Source organism: Procambarus clarkii, chromosome 75, assembly GCF_040958095.1.
Source record: "Procambarus clarkii isolate CNS0578487 chromosome 75, FALCON_Pclarkii_2.0, whole genome shotgun sequence".
In the NCBI taxonomy this organism is placed as follows: domain Eukaryota; kingdom Metazoa; phylum Arthropoda; class Malacostraca; order Decapoda; family Cambaridae; genus Procambarus; species Procambarus clarkii.
This window is the reverse complement of record NC_091224.1, coordinates 21,261,059-21,280,458: the sequence shown is the minus strand read 5'-3', so window position 1 is coordinate 21,280,458 and position 19,400 is coordinate 21,261,059. Positions and strand designations below refer to the sequence as shown.

The following is a 19,400-nucleotide window of genomic DNA, read 5'->3' as shown; positions in this document are numbered from 1 at the left end:
TAATTTAACCCAAGCTACCCTCACCTAACATGACCTCAATTAATTTAAGGTTATGCTGTCGTAAGCTATGTTAAGGTGACGTAAGTTAACCTAGCCTGTCGTGGTGGAAGATAAATGAAGTGCTGGTTGACTACGTCGATAAGTGATGGTGTGAAGCTGAGAGAGAGGAGCCGCCAGTGAGCCGAGGGCAGGCAGGCTCGCTTACACACTCACATAACACAGCACTAGTGTACTCTGCTCTTTTCACCTCAGAAAAATGACCTTATCAGGAAAATGATAAACACTGAGAAATGTCGAATTCCCCCCCCCCCCCATCTCATTCCTATCTGGGTCCTCGGTTGGGCCCACACAAATATTTGTCGGTCATTATCTGAGTTTCATCCATGCTGCCCTTAATCCATTCATTTATACTAATTATCCTGACTCTTCCCCTACACCTCTTAGCTCAGCCCTTTCAGGTTGTCCCATGCACAGCTGCCCAACTCCTCTCTTAACCTTACCGAGTAAGCCGGAGGACACAAACAGAAAACGGGATGGTACATCACTTTCGTGAGCCGATTTCATTTTAAATTACGTCCATTTTTGACCATAGCGCGCATACGAGCGGAAAATGACGTTATTTTTAAGAGGACGGGTTGACCTTTCTACTATCCCTGGGATCCTACTCACGGAAGGTATACTGTTCCATTCCTCTAGCGTCTCAGAGCATGATAAAGTAGGTGCTGTGGATGGTACTAAAATTATTGCTAACTACAAATGAATTATGCACATGGTATTAATAGTACAACTATTAATGGCAGTAGTGATTGTAGTAGTTGGTGGAAACAACAATCCTTCTCAAGTGTTACATTTTTTTGCAGGTATTGTGGCCCAGATGGAGATAATAATAGGGAGAGAGTTTTGATTTTGATTTTGATCTTTTTACCCTGCCTTTTGATTTTCTACTCTGACTCCAAGATACCTGGTTGATACCTGGTTGATGGAGTTCTGGGAGTTCTTCTACTCCCCAAGCCCGACCCGAGGCCAGGCTTGGGGAGTAGAAGAACTATGATAAGAAAGATAAGACCGGGTATTAGTAGGAGGTCAGTGATACCAACAGGTAACCTCGCTAAATACCTGCATGATGTCCCTGCTCTCTTCTCTTCTCCCCTAATGTACTCCTGTGTCTACTCTCAACCTCCCCCTTTTCTCTCACACTCTCTCTCTCTCTCTCACTCTCTTTCTTTCCCTCCCTCCCTCACCTCCCCCTTTCCGAACAATGCTGGAACACTGAAACACCGCTCCTAAAATCCATTGTCACCCCTCCGATACTTCACAAAAACCTCCCTTTTCACCCGACGAAGGCGGCGTGAAGGGTAACACAATAGCCTCAGAATGGAGATGTATTCACAAACAAATTTTATGGCCCGTGCCACAGGAAAGACTCCCAGACGTAGAGGAAGACCGCCAACTCTTCTCTCTTCTCCTCCTCTCCTCTTCTCCTCCTCTCCTCTCTCTTCCCCTCACACCTTTCTCGGAACTTTTTTTTGTTTCTTATTCGATGATTTGGTTCTCTTACACCTGTGCCACTTTTCCTGCTTCGTGTTTGCCTCTAGAAGAGAGCGGGAATAGCGGCAGTTTCCAGTGCCACTTTTGATTACTTTTTCATAGTTTTTTTCATTTGCTTCTTATTTATTTGTGATCTTTTTACCTTTTATGTCTTCATTCATCCTCCTCCTTGTCCTCCTTTCCTTCTCTTTTTCCCTGTTTCTCCTTTCTTATTTCTTTGTAACAACAGTAATTTTGTTTGTCGGGGCAGGAAGCCTGTATATATATATTTTTGTATTTTAAGTCTGCATCGAAGTCCCCGGCCCCCGCCCTCTTCCCCCTTCAAGGGCGAACTCCACCCCCAGGAGGCAACCCCCACAACAGTTACCTAACTCCCGGGTACCTACCTTACAGGTAGGTGAACAGGTGCATTAGGTGAGCGGAAGCATGCCCAACCATTTCTGCCCCGCCCGGGAATCAAACCCGGGATCCCTGATTGTGAGTCAAGAGCGAAGACAATTGAACTACGTGGCTGGCTCAGGACCTCTACTGGGTCTAAAGACCTAAAATAAAATTGCCAGTTTCTTTCTAACTTTCGTAATCTTTTTCTAATTCACTTACATTTTTTCCCCATTCTATCTTTCCCTCTCTCTCTCTCTCTCTCTCTCTCTCTCTCTCTCTCTCTCTCTCTCTCTCTCTCTCTCTCTCTCTCTCTCTCTCTCTCTCTCTCTCTCTCTCTCTCCACCTCATGGCTTAACTTCTCGACCTTTTCTTCGATTTCCTTTTAGTTTTATCTCATCCACGACCTTTCTCGTCCTCCTCCTCCTCCGTCTCCCTTTTCTGCAGCACACTGCTTTCTCCGCTTTCTTTCCTTCTATCAAACGAAAGAAGAAATCCACACAGAGATAATGGCTCAAAGAGAACTTAACAATAGAAGGGCAGTCGTGTGGGGGAGTCAGGGCTAGGGGCTAGGGGCTAGGGAGCGAGGGGATAGGCATGAGGGAGGACGGAGGGCTAGGAGCCAGGGATGGGAGGGGGGGGGGGGTGCTGGTGTTACGGAGAAAGTGGAGAGGGGGGGGGGAAAGGGTTCTCGGGGCTAGGGAGGAAAGGTGGCTGGTGCATGTATTGGGGGATGGAGGGCTAGGGGGAGGATAGGAAGGGTAGGGGGAGGGATGACGACAATTGACTCATGGGGACGCGGACTAGATAAGAGATAGATAGGGTAGGGGGTGGGGGAGGAGGATCCACTGAATGGATAGAACTGAACAATGGGCTAGGCTGGTTAGAATTGGAGGATGGTTGGTATAGATGCTGGAGAGGAAAATGGGGTGAAAATAATGCTGTCCAGACAATCGAAGGGAACTATCAGGAGAAAGCGCCAAGCCAATAGACTATATAGCCCAGGGAAGGGGTCAGGATAAGGATTTGGGATTGGACGGGGGGACGGAATGGTGCCCATCCATTTGGATGGGTTTACCAGACAAGTGAGGATAGATTGAGTAGATATACGCCAAATAAAATAAAACAGGATAAATATGAGTGTATAGAACGAGGCTGGGGATTGAGGCAGAAGGATAGATGGTAACTAGATAGACTGATTGAGTGTGTGTGTGTGGAGAGGAGAGTCCACACAGGATAGGTGCAGAGTTCCATGAGGTAGTGTGTACCGGGAGAGGGGAACTAGTTCATACTGAACCCTGCGATACTTAAGTTGTGATCTGGGCCACTATTCATCAACCATTTACGTGTCCGTTACGAAACCAGTTCATCTTTGCTCGATCTTGGCCGGTTAGTCAAACGTACACAACCCGTCCTCCAGAGACCCAAAGTTCATTCAATGCACCCACCAAACCCCCTGTTTATGGATGAAAAACGGTTTACACACGACTCACAACTGATGATGTCCGAACACTTCCGAAACAAGTGCTTCGCTGACGACTTTTGTTCGAACCACAACGCTGTAAATGCTTCACCCACGTACTACAAATACAAATAATTACTAACAAAACCTAAACACCTAATCTAACCTACGCCTAAATATGCACTATATGGTAATATAGAATAATATTAATTTATAATTGAGAACATTCTTGTTTTAAATGAACACCATGAATGATGACTGCGTCTTTGGGGTCGGCCGCTGGATGGAATGAATATTACACAAAACCCGTCCTCAGACTAAGCCTTATTCATTCACAAACTGCAGTGTGGCGACTGCGTGAAATAAACATTTTGCTTTTGTTGATGAGGGTAGACTGCTTTGTTGATGAGGACGGGCTGCATGCAGCTGATTACGTTCGAACTTTTTTTGAACAGTGCTTCGCTCTCTCTCCCTGTGAATGATTCCTCTGTAAACAATTCACTGAAGTATTGGCAATAGAAATAATTGCAAGTAGAACCAAAACACCCAAGTTAGGCCTAACTATACTCAAATATTTTGTACTAGGCGCTACATTAACCGTCACTGTGGAGGAGCGACTGCGCTAACCTTTACGCTGCTCAAAACGCTTATCTGCGATTTCCTCCTGTGCGCAAATCATCTTATGTGATTTATTGCGCTTTTTTCCCCCATGCCATCTGGCGGATATAAGACTTATAATGAGCTTCGTAGTCAAAAGATTAAGCGATATGTCGGCTTTGATCTTTTTTTACTTTACAGACACACGTTGGAAATCTTCCTACGTTATAGCATGGAAGTGTACAGGAGATACAGCCTAAACGAGACATCATTATGTAAAAGTTAATGTACACTGTTCTTGTGAAGAATGTTTTAATTATTTTTGACATTCATGATTTCTGAATTTAATGATGGAATTCTGTTTAACTTAATTTTGGTCTTACAGTATGTGATGTTAAAAACTTTAGTCTGTTATAATGGATTGCTTTTAATTAGATAGTAATTGTTCGCAATTGTAATTATAATGTTAATTTTGATTTAGACAAATTTGTTTTATTTATGATTGTAGATTACTATGATGATGGAGAGAAAACAAGCCGCCACGTGTACAATTATTTAGGATTTGTTGAAAGGCTGAACACTAATCTTAAAAAAAAAAAAATAAAACAATTTCCTGGTCGTTTTGCAAATTTAAAAATAAAATTGAATAGTTTTCCGCACATTGTTTAGTATTTGTGTCATAACACACTATATTAACACTAAAATTAATTTTATGATTTTATTTAATTTATATTTGATGTAATTAGTGATAATTATTTAATTGTATTTTGTAAAGGATGTTTCAAGCTTAGGCTTATATATATATATATTATATATATATATATATATATATATATATATATATATATATATATATATATATATATATATATATATATATATATATATATATATAAGCTATATATATATATATATAAGCTATATATATATATATATAAGCGGTATATATTCATACATGTAATATATACCGATATACATACACACATATAACATATGTTTAATATTACCCACGAGAAGACAGATGCAAAATAACATTCCAGCTACTAATAATACGCACAAATAACCCGACACAAATACAATACAAATACAATGGCCACAAAAAATGTGAATGTCGATTACACGCGCCTGCAAAGCACGAACCAAAAAAATACACGTTTTATTGATAAGTTTTACAACAAATTTATGCTAAAAGGAGACGAGGAGTTAAACCCGAAAATCATCGTTCACTTGGCATCCGGTGTACAACCACGACTGCTCGGTTGAAAATGTCGCTGGTTTTCGCAGCTTTTTCACGAATTATCGCATTTTTTTGCCGTTAATTTTCTCGCAGTGTTTCAAAATTTTTCCTCATATTTTCACATTTGTTTTTCGATGTGACTCGTATGTTAGTGGTAGTTACGATACCGAAAAGGCTGAATACTGTCAAAAGGGCTTCTGGTACAGGCGTGACGGGGTCTCTTTTACTATCGTCAATTGTTTACATTCTTCCAGCTGTGCTGTTTTCTAAAGTTACCGCGCGCGTTTTTTTCTTCCCGGTGTCATTGTAAACACAAATTTGTAACATTGGAGTCCGTTGCTGCGAGTTTGGTCGTGATGCAATATTATTATTAGTATTAATTATTAGTTTTTATAATATTATTGTTGTTATTTATTATTATTGTTAATTTGTATTTGTAATTAATTATTATTTACATAAGTAAATCACACTCAAGTGATATATCAATGACACTATCAAGTGGAACACTTGAGGAGATTCGAACCCTCGACTAGGGTACTCGCAAGGCGCACACCTAACCTCTGGACCACGATATGCTGCGACATTTACCATGTGATGGTTCAGTGGTGATTAGGTGAGCGGCTTGGACGTTCCCAGGTCGAGGGTGACAACAATGACTTCTTTTAATACAACAACAGCGTCATCATCAGTTGTAACATCAATAATCAAAGACAATAAAACATTAACAGCAAGTACAACAACAGTAAAAATAGTAAAATATATTTAAATACTATTAATTAAATAATACAAAATATATAAAAACCTGAACAAATTGACATGAGCGCCTCTAAACAATATTACCAACATATTTACTGCTGCATCTACCCCTTTCAGTCGTTAATTGGTGTGACAAGGAGAGACACCCGGGACTGGCATCACTGTGGGCTGGCACACACGTGTATTTGTTGACACTGAGTCAGCTGATGGCCCTATAATTACGTCACGTGTCTTAACGAGGTGTAAACAATTCGTTTCTCTCTATCTCTCTCGCCTCTCTCTTCTGCTTGTTCCTTCCTTCACACACCCCTCTCCTCCTCTTCCATTTTCTTATTCCTTGATTTGGTTACCATTTACGTTTTCTTACACCTTTCATTTTCATTCCTTCACTCCTACTTCTCACATCCCCCTTTACAGCAGGATAAAAGGAAGAGGGGAAGGTGTGGACAGTGAGGGGGAAGAGAGATGAGGAAAACGTGTGTGGGAGTGGAGCGGGGGAGTGTGGGAGAGGGTGTGGGGGAGAGGGGTGGGGTTGTGTGGGAGAGGGAATGGTTGTGTTATTATCCATGTAATTACCGTCTTCCCAGTAGTATCACCTGAGGCTTTGTAACTACTGACGGTTTTGGCCTCCACCAGTTCACTTGGCCCAATCGTCTACCACTCTGCAAAAGTGAACTTTCTAAGGTTGTTTTCGGTACCTTTATTTGCTTATAGCTTGAATCTATCACATCTTGTTATTGAAGTTGACGGTTTCAAGAATTTTTCTTTGTACATTTTTTCCGATTCCTGTTGCTATTTTGTACGTCGTGATCATATCTCCTCTTTTTCTTGGATCTTTTATCATCTTTGTTTTTTAACACCTCTAACCTCTCCTCGTAGCTTTTGTCTTTCAGTTCCGGAAGCCATTGGTTGAATGTGCTTGTACTTTTTCCAAGTTTATTAATGACCTCCTTGAGATATGAGCATCATATCAACCGCTGCATATTCCAACTTTGGTCTCACAAAGGTTGTGACCAACTTCTTTAATATTTCACCTCAATTTATTTCAAAGCGATTCTAAAGTAGAAGAGCATAGATAGGTTCCTCGCACAATGTTCTTCACGTGGTCCTCAGGAAACGATTTCCTATCTACAACCGTTATCTTGAGATCTTGAGGTTATCTTGAGATGATTTCGGGGCTTTAGTGTCCCCGCGGCCCGGTCCTCGACCAGGCCTCCACCCCCAGGAAGCAGCCCGTGACAGCTGACTAACACCCAGGTACCTATTTTACTGCTAGGTGACAGGGGCATAGGGTAAAAGAAACTCTGCCCATTGTTTCTCGCCTGGGATCGAACCCAGGACCACAGGATCACAAATCCTTACACCTCTTTATTATAATTCTTTCAAACCTTTTCACTTAATATGTAGGTTGTTTGTGGCCTATTATCTCCTATTCCACATTCCATAACGTGGTATTTATTATTAAATTCCTTCTGTCAAGTGTTGTTCCATACACGGTCCCATGGTGTAATGGTTAGCACTTTGGACTCTGAATCCAACAATCCGAGTTCGAGTCTCGGTGGGACCTTTGTTTGTTTCGGGCTGCTTCCTGGGGGTGGAGGCCTGGTCGAGGACCGGGCCGCGGGGACACTAAAGCCCCGAAATCATCTCAAGATAACCAAGATACACTTATTTTGTACAGTTGTTCTTGAAGGGCATGGCGATCATCTAAGTTTCTTATCTTCCCTAGTAGCCTAGTAGCGATCATCAGAAAATGTTCATATAATTCTGTATTTCGTCTGGTAGGTAATTTATATAGACGAAGGACATTACTGGTGCTAGAAACGAACCTTGTATTCACCTAGTTGTGTTCACCTAGTTGTGCTTACGGGGGTTGAGCTCTGCTCTTTCGGCCCGCCTCTCAACTGGCAATCAATAAACTGTTAGTAACTACCAACTAATTTTTATTTATTTTTTTTCGCCACACACACACACACACACACACACACACACACACACACACACACACACACACACACACAGAGGAAGCAGCCCGTAGCAGCTGTGTAACTCCCAGGTACCTATTTTCTACTAGGTAACAGAGGCATCAGGGTTAAGGAAACTCTACCCATTTGTCTCCCCCGGGTGCGGGGATCGAACCCCGGTTCCTAGGTGCACGAGTTTAGAGCGCTGTCCACTCAGCCACCCAGCTTCTCCAAAAAAACGAATTGAAGAAAACAAACGAAGGTCCCACCGAGACTCGAACTCGGATTGTTGGATTCAGAGTCCAAAGTGCTAACCATTACACCATGGGACCGCTACAAGTTGTGGTACTCTGCTAGTAACATTTCTGCAGTCTGATACATTGCCTCTGATTACTGCCCTCATTTTTCTGCCAGAAAGTTTTCATCCATGTCAGAAGTCTCCCTGTCCCCCTCTCCAGCGTATTCCAGTTTCCAAAACAACTTTTTATGTGGGACTCTGTCAAAAGCCTTTTTTTTTTTTTAGGTCCGGATAGATGCAATCAACCCAACCATTTCTTGTAAAATCTCTGTGGCTCTATCATAGAAAGTAAGTAGATTAGTTGCACAGGATATTACTGTTCGAAAGCTATATTTTATTATATAATTTCTCTACAGGTAAGAGAGTTTGGTTTTAATAATTAAAACCGAACTCGTTTGACTTGTGTTTTGACTGCCACGCTTGACAACGTCGAAGGTCTTGAATTAAAAATACTACAAAAATGTGTCCCACTTACAAAACTTGGTCACAGAATTAACTCGTCAACGTCCTCACAAAACGGAGCAAAGAGTCCTCAAAGGAATAATTGCCGTAGACGTGACCTTAGCCCACGGTGAACTCCAACATTTACTACAAGAGTAAGAGGACTGCCATCCCATTGGTCGTAAAGAACTCTTCCAGACACCAAATGGAACGGCCAGGAAAGATGGGAGATGTTGGCTAGACTTACACAAGTCCGCCCTGGGGGAGTGTCGGCCCTCAACACTCTCACTGTACTGATAGAACAACATTACTTTCATGTCATCTAACAATGCACGAAGAACTCATAACAACAATCACATATTTTGTATTGACAATCAGACCATCACCAGAACAACCCTGACCAGGGTAATTCTGGTGATGGTCTGACTATTTCAGCAATGTCATAGTCGACAGAAAGACGACTATTTCAGTCGTCTATTTCGACTATTTCAGTCGTCAGCAATGTCATAGTCGACTATTTCAGCAATGAAATAGTCGACAGAAACAGCGACCACAGGGAACTAAACAGCAGAACTGCTTCAAGTCAAGTTCTGTTAACCAATTTCTAGCAGCCAGCTCACACCTTGATACGTTCTTTGGTCAACTATACGACCAGAAGTGACCTGTCAGTTTACGCCCCAACCCACCAATGAGAACGTAGAACCACCTCTTCCCCCCCCCCCAGCACTCCCGCATGGTATACATGTACTCACCTAGTATGTATAGTTCTTGAGTCGAATAGTATTCATGCATGTATACTGCGGTGATTGTCCTCTATTATTGATATTTTCCTCTGTTTCTGAAGATGCTTTTTTTGTGCCATAGTTTTAATTCTCTCTCTCTCTCTCTCTCTCTCTCTCTCTCTCTCTCTCTCTCTCTCTCTCTCTCTCTCTATCTCTCTCTCTCTCTCTCTCTCTCTCTCTCTCTCTCTCTCTCTCTCTCTCTCTCTCTCTCTCTCTCTATAAATATATATATATATATATATATATATATATATATATATATATATATATATATATATATATATATGAAACTTTTAGAAAAAAATCATTTGAAATATACCGTCAAAATTTGTGTTGCAGACTGGTACTGTGAAGAGATTCCACACATAATGGCTGGACTTAATGGACGTGCTGATTAACTGTCTCTGTGAGGTGGTTATGGGTGTGTGTGATGGATGGGTGGAGGGAGGGGAGTGAGGGAGAGATGGTGAGGGAGAGGGGTGGGGAGGAAGAAGGAAAAGAGGGGGAAGAAATGAGGGATAAGGAGAGTGAGAAGGAAAGGAAGAGGTACAGCGAGAAGGGGGTGTAGGGAAAAGGAAGGATGAGAGAGGGAAGAAGTTCAAACACTGCCAAAGGGAGAGATGTAGGATGGAAAAGAGAAGTGGACAAGAAGGGGACAAGGAGGAGGGTAAGGAGAAGAGATAGAGTGAAGGATGGAGCAAATGGAACAGGAAGAAAGTGTGATAGAAACAGAGAAGAGGGATAAAGGGATAAGGAGTGGGCTTTTTTGAAGGGGGGATCAAATCATAGGGAAGGGTGGCAGAGATAGCACGTGGGACGGGAAGAGAGATAGGGAAGGAGAAGGGGAAGACATTAAGATTAAGAGAAAGTAAGCGGGACAGGGAGAAGACGGAAGGAGACAGATAAGACAGAGTAACAAGTCACCAGTCGTCAAGTCCTGTACCCACCTATGTAAAAAAAAAAAAAATACAGAAAATATTACTCAAGATTTTTTTTTGTGAGTACTAGTGTTAGTTGTCCTGGAGTTTACCAGTCACCAATGTCACGCTGAAGATTGTAGTTTACGGATTACCTCTTTTGGTACCCCTTGGCCACCTGGGGCCAGATTCACGAAGCAGTTACGTAAGTACTTACGAACCTGTACATCTTTCCTCAATCTTTGACGGCTTTGGTTACATTTATTAAACAGTTTACAAGCATGAAAACTTGCCATTCAACTGTTATTGTTATAAACAGCCTCCTGGTGCTTCGGAGCTCATTAACTGTTTATTAATTGTAAATAAAGCCACCAAAGATTGAGAAAAGATGTACAGGTTCGTAAGTGCTTGCGTAACTGCTTCGTGAATCTGGCCCCAGGTCAGGACTCGTCAAGCAGTTTTTAATGTCTACTGACGAAATCTGTACATCTTTCCACAATGATGGTGATTTTGTATACATTTATTAAGCAGGTTATGAGCTGGGAAACAGGAGGAGGTTGTCTACAACAACAACAACACTAACCTTAGGGGTTGTGAACGACTTGTCAGCGCTTCCATGCTCTTAAACTGCTTAATAAATACAGATTCAGTCGTCTTGATGCGTGAAAGATCAACAGGTTTCGCACGGGGGACAGTTAAGTGCCTTATGAAGCCTGGTCCTTCAGCCCTTTAGTCTTGCTTACGTCCACCTGGATCAGATACTAGATGTACTCACCTAGATGTGCTGGCAGGGTCGAGCTAGGCTCCTGGCCCCGCCTTCCGAACCTTCTTAGATTATTGCAATGCCTCATTTCTCACGCTTTTATCATATTTATATTTAACAATTTGAGTCTAATTAGATTCAATGACTTCGGCAGCTAACCTGTCTCCTCTCATTCTGTTGTTCCTAGCTTCGAACAATACTGTTTTGTCTACTATGTAAATTTCCCTTAGAATCTTGTATGTTGTTATCATGTCCGCTACCTATCTCACTTTTCCTCCAGTGTAGCTACCTATCTCTCCTTCCTCCTTTCCTCTGTTCTCTGTTTTTCCTCATAGCTCAATCCCTTCAGCTCCGGAACGAGTCTCATTGCTTATCTTTGGATCTTCTAGGTTCAACTTGTCCGTTTTCAGGTAAGAGTTCCATGCTGGGGACACATATTCAAGAGTGGGTCTCACCTTCGCTGTATATAAGGCTCGGAAAGCCCCCCCCCCCCATTGTCCCAGTTTCTGAAGGATACCCGGATGTTGGCCAGTATGCCATATTCAGCGGTTGTTTTCCTGCTAGTGTTGGCTTTCGGCATCAGATTTACAGTTATATCCACGCCCAGATCTTTCTCCTTTTCTGATTGAAGGATTTGTCTTCCTATCATCCTATACTGCGTTACTGGCCATCGTACTCCTGTTCCAATCCTCATAACATTGCATTTGGCCGGGTTCAATTCTAGCAGGCTTTCTTCTGACCATTTCTGGAGTGTGTATAAATCTGTTTGTAATACATCACAATCTAACCTTCACCTGACTCTTCTCATTAGTTTGGCTGGGTGTGTGTGTGTTTGTATGTATGTGTATGGGTATTTAATATTTGTGCCTGCAGGATAAAGCTGCTAGCTCTTGGACCCCACCTTTCTAACCGTCAGTTTTCTAACGTACTGTCTCCATACATATTTTCCTCCATCATATCTAATACATTTCTAACACACACACACACACACACACACACACACACACACACACACACACACACACACACACACACACACACACACACACACACATCCCCAGGAAGCAGCCCAGAGCAGCTGTCCAACTCCCAGGTACCTATTTACTGCTAGGTAACAGGGGGCATCAGGGGTGAAAGAAACTCTGCCCATTTGTTTCCGCCATCACCGGGGATCGAACCCGGACCCTAAAATTACAAGTCCAAGGAGCTGTCCACTCAGCTATCAGGCCCCAGGCTGTGTATGTGTGTGGTGGGGGGAGGGGGCAGGTGACCCAGCAGCGGTGCCCCCAGCAGGAGGAGAGAGAGAGAGAGAGAGAAGGGGGGGGGGAGAGGAGAGAAGGGGGAAGAAGCAGGGGGGGCGGGAGGAACGGTCCACTTGTCTACTGATCCCCCCAACCATTTCTGCCATTGTCACCACCATTCATCCACCCCCGGCTTAGCCCGCTATTTTCGTTAACTTCTTTCGCTAAGTCACTATTATCATCTTCACCTTTATGTCGTTCCTCGCAAGCCAGCCGAGACTCGCCCTTGCGGCCGGGAGACCCAAGGCTCACTCTCCCTCGACGCGGGGCACTCAATTAAACACGCCTGCCAACCATTCCGATACAGCCCGCTGGCGCCCCTCCCATACCTCACAATAGGCCAGGGAGGCGCGAGCGGTTGGCAGCCCTGCCACATTCAGCATATGTATAGAAAGGTTCAGAGAAATGGATGCAATGGAAGATGGTTGTAGAGACCCACTATGATGCAGGCAACAGCTTAGTTCACAGTCCTGGGGGTGGTTGTGGTTGTGGTAGTGGTTGTGGTTGTGGTAGTGTAAGGGGGTGATGGTGGTAGCATTAGTTGTATAAGGCGGTGGTGGTTGTATAAGGTGGTTGTTGGAGGTGTGGGTGGTGGTAGTTGGGGTGTGGATGGTGGTTGTGGGAGTAATGGTAGTTATGAAAGTGGTGGTTTGGATGATAGAGGTTGTGAAAGTAGGTGGTAATGGTTCTTAATGGTGGAAGATGTAGATGATGGTGATTAAAGTGGTGGTGAGAGGTTGTGTAAAATATGAAGTGGCTAGAGAGAGAGAGAGGGAGAGAGAGAGACAGAGAGAGAGAGAGGGAGAGGGACAGAGAGAGAGGGAGAGGGACAGAGAGAGAGGGAGAGGGACAGAGAGAGAGGGAGAGGGACAGAGAGAGAGGGACAGAGAGAGAGGGAGAGAGAGAGAGAGAGAGAGAGAGAGAGAGAGAGAGAGAGAGAGAGGGAGAGAGAGAGAGAGAGAGAGAGAGAGAGAGAGAGAGAGAGAGGGAGAGAGAGAGAGAGAGAGAGAGAGAGAGAGAGAGAGAGAGAGAGGGAGAGAGAGGGAGAGAGAGAGAGAGAGAGAGAGAGAGAGAGAGAGAGAGAGAGAGAGAGAGAGAGGGAGAGAGAGAGAGAGAGAGAGAGAGAGAGAGAGAGAGAGAGAGAGAGAAAGAGAGAGAGAGTATATGCAATAGGGTAGAATTTTAAAATCGATGAAGATGGAAGAACGGGAAAGTCAGTAGAGAAATGAATAATGAGAGATAGTGAAGAAAGGAGAGGGGAGGGAATTATCAGGAGAAAGCGCCAAGCCATTACGACTATATAGCACTGGGAAGGGATCAGGATAAGGATTTGGGATGGGACGGGAGGGAAGGAATGGTGCCCATAACCACTTGGACGGTCGGGGATTGAACGCCGACCTGCATGAAGCGAGACCGTCGCTCTACCGTCTAACCCAAGTGGTTGTGGGATGCTAACCTGTCCTCTAGTATGACCTAGCTGCTCGTCTGGTCAATTAAACTGTTGGTCCCGCTGCTTGCAGTAAGACATCTGTACCCCATTCCAGTTTGCCACGAATAATTTGGAGGTAATTATCACGGTCCGTGCTAAATACAGACATATTGGCCAGTCTTCTTTATATATATATATATATATATATATATATATATATATATATATATATATATATATATATATATATATATAATATATATGTATATTATATATATATGTATAAAGGGAAGGCATCAAAAAGGTTTGGACCTCTACGAGTGCACAATTCACTCTTAGTGTGGGTATCGATCCCATACCCTGAGTGCACCTGTTCTGTAGAGTCTGCCATGTCCTCCTGGTCTCATACGGCGTTATTTTAGAGTGAAGATTTGAAACCAGTCGCTCTAATATATACCAGATGGACAGTACATAAAATCAATTGACAACAAGTCCACAAGGGCCTTGATGAGGGTGTTAACCTTAGAGTTCTCAGACGCGCTCTAGTCAACTGTGCCACAACATGGTCATTAGAATTGGAACCCGTGGTACTATTGCACCCCACGAAGGTCCCGAGGCTTCCACTGGAGCCTAACCGGGGTTTCACACACTCCCCCTCGTGCTCCCGAGCTCTGTCAACCAAATAGTTCTACCTCTGACTACTCTGTGTACTGAAGTAGACTACTTCTATACACAGAGGAATCACATTAACCTGATATATATCAAAGAACAATACCACAGGAGTCATCATCAAGTCTTCTGTAGATTTGTTCTTTGATATATCATGTTAATGATATATCAAAATATATCATGATATATTTCTCGCTATGTACGGACAGTATATTAGTATGTATATCTCTGGGCTGCGTTCCACGGATTCTAAACAAATAATTCTTTGTGTTTATTGAATGAATTCAGACAGTAAAAGTTCTCAGCCACTTTCTCCAGGTCAGAGCTCCTCCAACCTCGAATAGGGTAATTAGTATTCATAATACACACCTCTAACAACTTGACTGAGGAAGCAGAGTCATTCATTTCAGTTCTCGCGGAGTCGGCCAATGTAATAGGCGACAGCAGGACGTTTCAGGAACACCTGGGAAAACTTCAGTGCAAACGATGGCTTCTAAACTTTAACCCAAACACGTGCAAAGTAATAAGATTGCAGCAGATGCCAGAAAAGGAACCAATGAGATTGGCGCAGATGTCTGGAGACGGACCAATGAGATTAGGAGACAAACACAACACCTGACCGAGTCAGAAAGACTTTGATAAAGACTTAACCGCCAACCTTACCTTGAGGTTACCTTGAGGTGCTTCCGGGGCTTAGCGTCCCCGCGGCCCGGTCGTCGACCTTGTGACCAGCGGCTACATGTACTGGAGAGCATCAGCGGGATATGTGTAGCTGGCCACAATTACGGCCACCTGTAGGCAGGTAAACAAGACGAATCTGGCCAATACAAATATGAGGTCAATGCCAGAGTATGCGGCCCCGGCGTGGTACCCTAGGGAGAAAGCACGGAATGAAACCAGAGGAGATACAAAGATTTGTTGCATGACTGGTCGACGGTCTGAGAGAACTTAACTATTGTAAGGCTAAGTGAACTCTACCTCACAATGCTGGAAAAGGTAATGGGAGAGAGAGAGAGAGAGAGAGAGAGAGAGAGAGAGAGAGAGAGAGAGAGAGAGAGAGAGAGAGAGAGAGAGGGTGTCCGAGGGAGGGAGAAAGAGATGCTAAGGGCGACTGATAAGGCAGATGAGATGCTAAGGTTCAACAAAAACAGATGGCTAGAACACGGTTATAAACTGCAGCGCCTTCTCTCTTCTAACTTTCCTGCTTCCTTAACTCACTCACTACCTGCAGGTCGGTGTTCAATCCCCGAGCGTCCAAGTGGTTGGGCACTATTCCATCCCCCCCCCCCCCCGTCCCATCCCAAATCCATATCCTGACTCCTTTCCAGTGTTACATAGTCGTAATGGCTTGGCGCTTACCCTTGATAGTTCCATTCCATTCTTACACTGCTCCACGGGGATGTGTCATCTCTTCCCACTCCCTTTCCTCTACTGGCTGGCTGTGTGTGTGTGGTTACTAGTTGTGTTTTTGCGGGGGTTGAGCTCTGCTCTTTCGGCCCGCCTCTCAACTGTCAATCAACTGTTTACTAACCACTTTTTTTTTTTTTTTTTTTTTTTTCTCCCACACTACACACACACACCCCCCAGGAAGCAGCCCGTGACAGCTGACTAACTCCCAGGTACCTATTTACTGCTAGGTAACAGGGGCACTTAGGGTGAAAGAAACTTTGCCCATTTGTTTCTGCCTCGTGCGGGAATCGAACCCGCGCCACAGAATTACGAGTCCTGCGCGCTATCCACCAGGCTACGAGGCCCCTAAACACTGTCGAGGCCGAGGCCCCTAAACACACACACACACACACACACACACACACACTGTGTGTGTGTGTGTGTGTGTGTGTGTGTGTTTTCACCTAATTGTGCATGATCCCTTAAAATTCCTGGCAATAATAACATTTGCGTGCGTGGCTGAGGCAAGCACCGTCTCCCCCTCCTCTTCCTTCCCTCGAGTGCACTTGAAGATGCTGTCACTGAGAAGCCAATTGTCAGTCATGTTCACTATTACTGTTAATATTTCTACACTATCCCCCCACACAGTGTAGAGGGTTACAGTGAGGAAGGTCGTGAGTAGTGAAGACGTGATCCCCCTATGTTATGATGCACCCGAGTACCGCCGGGGACCCAGGCTAGTATACCATATATCGCCGTGCTGATTCCCGGAAAGTCCCAGTCTTTGTGACTGGTAAAAAGATTGTGTAAAGCGATGATATATGCTTCCAGAAGGACCAGTTGTTTAATGTCCATGATCTTGATGATTCAACTGGTGTGTCTGGCCAGACGGAGGCTTCCGCTGGGGGTACTGCCTGGGTACTGGCTGGGTACTGGCTGGGTACTGGCTGGGTACTGGCTGGGTAGTGGCTGGGTACTGGCTGGGTAGTGGCTGGCAGTACCAGTACCACCGCGAGAGCTTCTTCTAGATTCCCCATGGCGGTGTTGGTGTCGCTCCACTGATTGTTAGTGTCCGTCTCTTCTCTCTCTGGGTCCTGTGCAAGGTGGTGGGCCAGCGTCTCCTGCTGCTTTGTGGTGGTTCTTGTTGATGGTTCTTGGTTCTCTGAGCTGTTGTTGTTGGTAGTTTGTGTGTCCTTGTTGTGGTGTCTGTTGTTCTCCTGTGCCATGTCCTGTTGCGTGTTGTTGTCTTGTCGGGTTGTGTTTCTTCTTCTATTGTATTCTGTCGGGTGGCCTGTTGTATTGTATTGCCTGATGCGTGTGAGTCTATGGCCAACAGCGACACATTATCCGTTACTACACCGGCGTTGTGGTGCGTCTCAGGTTGTGAGTTGTTCTGCGACTTTGTTCCATGCACCATGGTTCCACCTGGTCTTGTGTGGAACTGTTCACCACGACAAATGCCTGCATTTTGCTTTCATGTTTTGGTTCTGTTATTTGGTGCATTATCGGTTTTGAACTCAGTGGAGTCGGCCAGCTTGTGAGTGGCTGTGTGGGGTGTGGGTGTGTGTGTGTGATGTGGGTGTGGGTGTGTGGGTGTGGGTGTGTGATGTGGGTGTGGGTGTGTGGGTGTGGGTGTGAGATGTGGGTGTGGGTGTGGGTGTGTGATGTGGGTGTGTGGGTGTGGGTGTGGGTGTGAGATGTGGGTGTGTGGGTGTGGGTGTGGGTGTGAGATGTGGGTGTGGGTGTGCGCGGGTGTTCCAGACATTGGTGTGTAGAGCTGGCCTATGTGTTCCCCCTGACCTGAACTGTCTCCACCTCTTCTCTCCAAGTGGGGGGAACAGGTTGTGCTCCAGGCATGGTGGTCGCCTCCCACAACTTGGGACATTCTGGCTGTGGTGGCCGGGTTCGCCTCGCGCTGGGCCATATACAGTCTTTGGATGCATCAGGCTGCACACTCTGCGTCTCTATTGTCCCTTGTAACATATTTAATGGTGGCTGTATATCTGACATTCGAAGCAGCGCAGTTTACTAGCCTTCTATTCAAGCGTATTCGACGCTGTTGACAACAATAGCAAATATGATGTTGTATATCTGGACCTGAGACAGGTTTTCCACGCCGTGCCACAAAGCAAGCCGTAAATATGTTAGTCGTGGCTGGTCACACAAGAGTCCCAGTTCCTCGGCCATACTTCTGCTGAACAAACTCTTAACGAAGAAAATATTATGTGATCGATAGTCCTATTAACATGCATTGGTAGGCTAGGATATATTTACTTAGCTTAAGAGCAACGAGTAAATGGAATTAGAGGAAGATGTTCTGGATTTTAATTGCAATCACAGATTTCCAAGTTGACATGATTAAATCATTGTGTGTCGTGAACCACTTCAACTGAAAAAGGCGAAGTCCAAGAACTGACGTTCGGTCGTGCAGAAACAATTAGGCGAGTACACGACAAAAATATATTAACAACTCTTAACGGTTTTTACTGTTATATCACAGACAAAAAGCTAACTCCCTACCCCTTAATTCCCCTCCCTACCCTCCCCCCTCCTCCTTTCCCTGCCCCCTAATCCCTTTCCCCCTCCCTTCCCCTTAATTCCCCTCCCTACCCTCCCCCCTCCTCCCTTCCCTGCCCCCTAATCCTTTCCCTCTTCTCCCTCCCCCTCAGTTCCCCTTTCCTTCTCGCCCCCCCTTTTCCCTCCTCCCTTTCCTTTCTACCTCGTTTCCGTTCTTCCTCCAATACGAGTCGACCTTGCTGAGACGCGAAAGATGAACTATTATCGGTTGGACTACTTGTGAAGGCGTCAACCAACCTACATACCTGCTTAGGCGGGGCCGAGGGTGAGGGGCAGTGAGGCTGTATATACCTGTTACCACTCACCAGAGAGCCAGGTGTACAGGTGTGTAAGGTACACATGTACACATGTGTACAGCTGGAGGGGCAGGTACTCGTGTACATGTACATACAACCTATCCGCTTGTTTATATAGTAAATTTTGTAACTATGTGAACCATCGTACGTACATAGACATAATGGACAATTACATATAAAGTAAATAGTAACAAATTCTAAGAGTAGGAAAAAAGAAAGCTATAAATTAAACTTAGATATTCTTAGGCCTAGTATAGCACATATATTAGGTCTCAGCGTGTATCAGGCTTAGCAAGGTTAAGTTCGGTTTAAGTTTTCTTTGCAACAACAGTACCAAAACGTTTCCGTTTCGTCCAAGATCAATAGTACCGATTTCTACTTCCTAATTGCCCTTTACGTCAATATGTATACAATGGTCCTCATCAGTACTAAAAGTACTACCTAATCAGAAGCGTAATGTAGAGGTGGGAGAAGGTACACAGATGTGTGTACAATGGTAGAGCTGAGAGAGAGAGAGAGAGAGAGAGAGAGAGAGAGAGAGAGAGAGAGAGAGAGAGAGAGAGAGAATCAGCTGGAGGGCAGATACACCTCTCCAT

At 44.4% G+C, this 19,400-nt stretch overlaps 2 non-coding genes across 2 annotated transcripts; one reads left to right on the top strand and one right to left on the bottom strand.

The window, feature by feature from the left end:
- The first annotated feature begins 7,473 nt into the window (after window positions 1-7,473).
- TRNAQ-CUG (transfer RNA glutamine (anticodon CUG)) lies at window positions 7,474-7,545 on the top strand. The gene has a single exon. It is a non-coding gene; the product is annotated as a tRNA-Gln (tRNA).
- Window positions 7,546-8,202: 657 nt separating this feature from the next.
- TRNAQ-CUG (transfer RNA glutamine (anticodon CUG)) lies at window positions 8,203-8,274 on the bottom strand. Its single transcript has one exon. It is a non-coding gene; the product is annotated as a tRNA-Gln (tRNA).
- Window positions 8,275-19,400: the final 11,126 nt, after the last annotated feature.